Source organism: Sinocyclocheilus anshuiensis, unplaced genomic scaffold (assembly GCF_001515605.1).
Source record: "Sinocyclocheilus anshuiensis isolate Anshui unplaced genomic scaffold, SAMN03320099.WGS_v1.1 scaffold329, whole genome shotgun sequence".
In the NCBI taxonomy this organism is placed as follows: Eukaryota; Metazoa; Chordata; class Actinopteri; order Cypriniformes; family Cyprinidae; genus Sinocyclocheilus; species Sinocyclocheilus anshuiensis.
In genome coordinates, this window is record NW_015540881.1 from 1,079,314 (window position 1) to 1,085,818 (window position 6,505).

The 6,505-nt window shown below is 38.2% G+C and overlaps 1 pseudogene; it reads right to left on the reverse strand.

Moving 5' to 3' along the window:
* The window catches only part of LOC107688473 (CREB-regulated transcription coactivator 1-like), a 14,250-nt pseudogene extending 9,355 nt beyond the window's left edge, over positions 1 to 4,895 (reverse strand).
* Between the last annotated feature and the right edge of the window lie 1,610 nt (positions 4,896 to 6,505).

Sequence of the window (6,505 nt, forward strand, 5' to 3'; positions counted from 1 at the left end):
ATGTATTAATTTGTTCCCTCATTTTAGTTAAATCATGGGTTATTTAAGGAACAAAATTAATGAAACATGGACAGTGGCCACATATTAATAAGTCGTAGGAACGAATTAACAAGTTGTAGGAATGAATAGCCTATCTGTCCTGTGTCCCACAGCCCTGCAAAGCGCAGAGCCCTTTATGAAAGAATTATCTGGGGAAATGACTTAGTTACTATATTTCTATTGCTTTCCATGTTGAAGAACTTTGTGTTGTTTCTATTTTAATGTACTTTTAAAGTTTAAATCACATTAAAAGCTTAATTTGTACATTATGAATGAATGATGACGCATTTATATACCGTCACTGTCACTCACAGCCGCTCGCACGTGTTTTGCGCATGAGCCGCACGCATCCCAAAATTAAACGACTTAATCGAACATCGATAGCTTTAATCGATTGCATCTATTATCGACAATTAATCGATCGTCGATTAATCGTTGACATCCCTAGTTCAAACCAATGCTAAAAACCCATCTTTTTTATTGTGTTCAGGTATTATGTACACTACAGCACTTTGGTCAACCAAAGTTGTTTTAAATGTGTTAAAGAAATAAATATGAACTTGAAAGTAGAAAAGTTATGTAAATTCATAGGTTAAAAAAGTCGGATTTTCAGACAGTTGTTCAGAAAGTTGTTTTCAGAAAGTCCCTGAAAAACATTCTGCTTTTACAATTTCTGGAATTCTGAATCATATAAATTAGAATTATTTTAAATTAAAATTAAAATGATAATTATTTTAGTTAGTTTTCAAAACTTGTCATCACAGCAGATGTACCAGTGGAAACCTGTTAACCTACATGGGGGCCTTGGAGTCAATAGGGCCTTTCGCACCGCGGGAAACTTTTCATAGTACCAGAACTAATTGTGGAACTACCCACTTTTTGGCGTTTTCGCACCGCCGGAACTGGGTGCGATTTTAGTACCAGACTGCCTTTTTCGAGAACCAAATTAGCTCCTACTCCGGAGCAGGGTCTAACCAGCACAACTGGTACTACCCGTGACGTAAGTAGACATTGATTGGCCAAACGTGTACGAAAACGCCCTCACCCGTCATGATTTAAAACGCTGTGTAAACATACTGTAAACATTGTGTCAACTTATTTCGCAAGTATGGAGAACAGTGATAGATGGACGGACGCTGAAGTGCAGGCACTTTTGAACATTTACGCAACGGAGGAAATCCAGTTGGAATTCGAAAGAACAAAACGTCCTCCATCCTCCTGTTGTTAACGTTGTTCTTCTTTGTTTCCATTGTTGAACGCCGTGCACAAATGACGTCGCTGTCGACCGGCTTACGTCACTTCCTAGTACACACTGTCGGTGCGAATGAAACCCTTTAAATGGTACTGGGGAATAGTTCGCGCAAAATCGTCCCAGTACTTTAGTACTGTACATTTAATTCTGGAACTAAAGCGGTGCGAAAGGCCCTAAAAGGACTGAGAGCCACTGCCCTAATGCTTGTGAGAATCACCTTGGCTGATAGACGTGAGGCCCATGTGAGTGTTGGCCAGGTTGCCAGTGCTGTTGGAGGCACTGAGAGAGGAAGAGGAGTCATCAGGGTCCAGGGGTGTGGGGAGAGGAGGGGGAATCTGGATGTTGGTCAGGTCTGGCAGAGAGCCGCCCGTGTTGTGTGCCGCTGGGATTAGAGATGCCATCATTTCCTGATCTGGAGATGGAAATATGCTGCGGAAATGACACGAGGGACGTTAGAAGGAACTGGGATAAATAGATATGTCAACAGAATGAGGCCATTGTACCGATTATGATGTGATAAAACAAGGCTGTTATAAAGGAGTAGATATGACTATGTGGCTGTTGGGTTGGGATAATAAATTGATAATTGTTTGCTCAAATGACCTTGACTCTTCAATCTCCAAGTAATAAGTGCTGCATGGTCCTTCCATTCACCTACCCTCTACTTTACACTATCATTGTCAACAAAAAAATCCAATGAAACCACACTTACTTGATTCCAGGTATTTTGTTTGACTTGGGCCTTGGTGAAGTAGTCTATGAAAAAACGATAAATACTTTATTGATAATAGATTCCATGAAATTCATATGAAAGAAATCAAATTCTTCTAAATGTACCTTTTTGTGATCCCATATCTGCTTTTGACCTTCTCTGTCCATGTCACTTTCAGGTTCCCCTGTTCCTGGCATCGTGAGAAGAAGAACTAGTACATAGAGAGGGATGAAATCATACACTGAAACAGGTGTAGGAAAAATTTAAGTGTTCACTGATACATTTAACCTTATTGATGAGAACATTTAATAGATCATAAATCAATCAAATTGTAAATAAAATAAACATTTTATTAACCTTGTTTTGGCTGCAAATCTTGAGACCCTCCTGCAAATGAATCTTGTGGGTTTGGGTTCAAAGTGCTCTGATGCAGGGCAGAGTCTGAGTTGGTCCTACAAAACAAGCACAAAGAAATTAAAGAAGGCAAAGGTCTCCCCTAACTAAAATGAAACGTTTATATTGTACCACAAAAAAGGACAAGAGTGGCAAAAGGATATAATGACATTTTAGATAGTTACTTACATTAAATAGGCAAACTACAACTTAGCAAGACATCTTAGAAAACATTATGTAAACATTAGTAAACGTTAGCTATGAAGCATAATTACTGACATGCAATTTTAAACAGCTACTACTCCTGCACATATGCACAGTCTTCAGCACATGCAAGCAGACTGTGTGAGTATAAACTCTCACCTCCTCCAGCTGGTATCAGGTGGGGGTGACAGATACACAGAGGCATACGGACAGCTATCAATGTGAGATTCAACATTAAGGACTTCATAATGTCAGAATAAGTGAATGGCAGACATATGAAACAAATATGCTTTCGTAGGCCACACACACCAAAATATCTGTCTGCATTCATGGGTAGACTCATCAAGGATATTTGACGGCCATGTTTGTCCACAGAGAGAGGTCTGCGGTGTGGCGACGTGATGCGATCCGGTAGACCCTGTCCACCAGCCCATGGTGACGAGTTGTTCTGCTTGTGTCCAATCCCGAATTCTGAAAAGGAGTCTGATGAAAACCAACAAACTTGAAGATGTCAGTACACAGCTTGCATTCCACATATGCATTCTTAATTTCACCTGTCAAAGTGCTCCTCACCTGAAAGGTAAGGTCAATAGTGGTGTTTCCGATCTGATTGACATTTGGCAAAGAGCCGCCGTAGTACTGTCCTCGGTTCTGACCGAGCTGTAAATACTGAGTCTTCTGTAATTGTAACTGCAAGAAAGAAAACAACCAAAAACTGTGAGACAATATATAAGTAAAATTACCCAAAGGGGCTTCTGATTATAAATCACCATATAAGCACCAAGGGAAATCTTGTAACGATGATAACTATATTAGCATCCACACCAAAGCATGATAATATTCTATTTATTATAAGTGTGCGCGCAATTATGCCAGCTTATGCTTGAAATGCTCAAACTCTTCAAAGTCATGTGGATTCTTATTAGCTGTCAATCTTGTTCAACAGCTGGAAACAAATGTGTCGTTATCGTTATAGCTGTCATTTGGACTTCACTATTTTCATAGAATTAGAACTAGTATTATTAAAACGTTATTGTTATCATCCTTGGTATGGTATGGAACAGGAAGGAATAGGTGTAAAAATCTTCCAAATAAAAGTCCTAAACAAACTGCCCAATATATTTTAGCTACTTTTTATTACGGCTCTCTCTCCAGTTACATCTGATATCAAAAACATATAAAGATAAGTGGCTATATAATCAGTAACAATTTAACCAAAAATCAAAGCAGTTGGAATTTGGATTTAACAACCTGATGCCTTATATATTATAGATGCATTAATAAACCATACTAGGCAGGCATATGTTATCATGAATATCCCACAGATTTTATATAATGGTAGAAATGGAAGATTCAAACACTGAAAAAAAGTGACTAATTATCATGGAAAGTTACAACTAAGATATGCAATTCACTGAAAAAAGCATGTATTAATTTAGCAAACACTTTTGTCCAGTGGGACTTAAAAATGAGGAATACAGCATAATGATTGATACCAAGCTCCAACATTGTAAAATAACACACTGACAAAATAAACAGAAAACAAAAGAAAATTGTGAGCTCTGAAATAAGCAGTATTTAGCCTGGATCTTGATTGGGATGTTAGTGGAGCATTGCCTGTATAATCACAACCCTGTCATCATAGTTTGCTGGAGTCCTTATTTTGGGCATAAATGCACTGAGCAATAATGCTGAACTGAGCAAATACATTGTTGTGTATTCACTGAGTGCTTGTAACATTCAGATTTAAGCCTCGGCGAACGAATGACACGTGAAATTAATATTTAGATGCTAAAATGCACTGGATACGGCATTGATTGCAGTCAGCTATAATGGCGAGAGACTATAATGTGGCTGTCAAACACACATGCATTCACACTCCTCCACTGCAGCTGTGAGCACGGTAACTTTTATAAGGCCTCGTCGTGACCGTCTGTTTATTATCAAATATCTCAATGGCGTCCATTGGAAGGCGTTCTATAAATCGACGCTAAAGATAAAGGCGCACTGGAGAGGGGCGTTTGTTATTGTTTACGTCCAGACAGGCGGCTTCAGTGCGTGTCGTCTCAACACAAATCCTGCCCCGCAGCTCTGCTGATCAACGCTGTCAGAAGAGAGAAAACAGTCACACTTACACGCGCCGCGCGAGTAATGCTCAGGTCTTTCATCACCTCCTCGAACGCAGCTGTCTCTTCCGCTTGCTTCTGGTTGTGTAACGCGATCTTTTCGCTGAATTTTCGCGGATTATTCGAGGTCGCCATGTTTCGCTCCTCTTGGGCTCCACTCTGCTTCAATAAAACGCTGCTGCGTGCGCGCGTCCTTGCGCGTGGGCGTAGTGAACACGCACATATGGGGCGCGCGCGAGGATTATGAGATCGAATGAAGATTAGAAAAGAAGGAATTAGCGATTATGATTCTTTCGATTCTACTGTACGGAAAATTGAGGAAGAAATATTAGGAAAATTGCAGTTATTGCAGTGTCTGTTGTCAAATAGGCCTAGTGGTAGCCTATTTACAGAACCGATATAACAAATCAATCAAAATATTGCAAAAGCGTGACTTTTATACAATACAGTAGGCATTATTTCTTCACTGTAGAAAATATAAAACAATAAATAAAAATGTAACTTTTTTTTTTTTAAAGTCGAGTTTTTATTAACATAACACAGTTACTGTTCATTATTTTTATTTATTTTTTCAATCAGATTTCAATTTATTTGTTCATAGATTAAAAGTGTTTTGGTTCGCTAAAATAGCCGTTTTATATGATCATATAAATTCATAGTTCGTTTGGGAATCTCACTGGTCGCTATTGTTCATTCGGCAAAAAGAGCTGGTTCATGTGAGTCGGGAGTCGGAGCAGACAGGCTTTGTAGGCTAAATTAGTTTGTTTATTCATTAAAGGTTTCTTTTTTTCAATTGTTAACAAGCATCTGTCAGTACTGAAGCCACATTTGCAGAACTCTTCACACATTCTTTATGCGGGCCAAGCTGAATAATCTTTCATTGCTTTCACACTTTCACACAAAAATCTCTCAGACTTCAAAGATAAAAGTTCATGTAATGCTTCCTGTTGTTAGTGTTTTATAGATCAGCGTTATGAATGGCAATGTATGTTTTCTGAATGAGAATTGTTGCCAGTGCTATAGTGGAACGAGCTCATTTTGAGACATATATGAAGTGTTTTGTTGGTCTAAGTGAGTTTTGGAGGTGGAATTAAAACTGTTTGGCCAAGATTCATGTTGGTAATGCAGACTGTATGACAGGCTTCAGTACTGAGCAATGCTTGTTAGCAACTGAGAAAAACTGTAAAAGAATGAACTCGTAAGAACCATTAGTTTGTCAATCAGACTACATTGTTCACACTGTTGCAATGTTAAATTCGCACTGTATATACAATTGTGTTGATAATAAAGGTCATTACAAAATCCCTCGCTTCCCATATTTATTTTTAATTTAACAAAATCCCTCGCTTCCCATATTTATTTTTAATTAAATTCTACAGTTCTTTACACGTTCTAACCGTTCTTTTTAGAACCATATCATCCTGAAGAACCCTTTTATGCTAAAAAATTTTTTTTGTGTGTGTTAGAAAAAACACTTTTTTTTATCACTTTTTCTTTTTAACATTGTAAATGGCTTACATACTATTTCTGACCTTCATAAACATAGTTTTACTTAAAAGGATAGTTCACCCAAAAGTGAAAATTCTGTCATCATTTACTCACCTTCAAGTTATTCCAAACCTGAATGAGTTTATTTTTTAACTCAAAAGAAGATATTTAGAAGAATATGGCTAACCAAACAGTTGATGGTCCCCACCGACTTCCATAGTATGGAAAAAAAATACTATAGAAGTCAATGGGGACCATCAACTCCCCCCCCCCCCCCCCCCCAACCTTTTT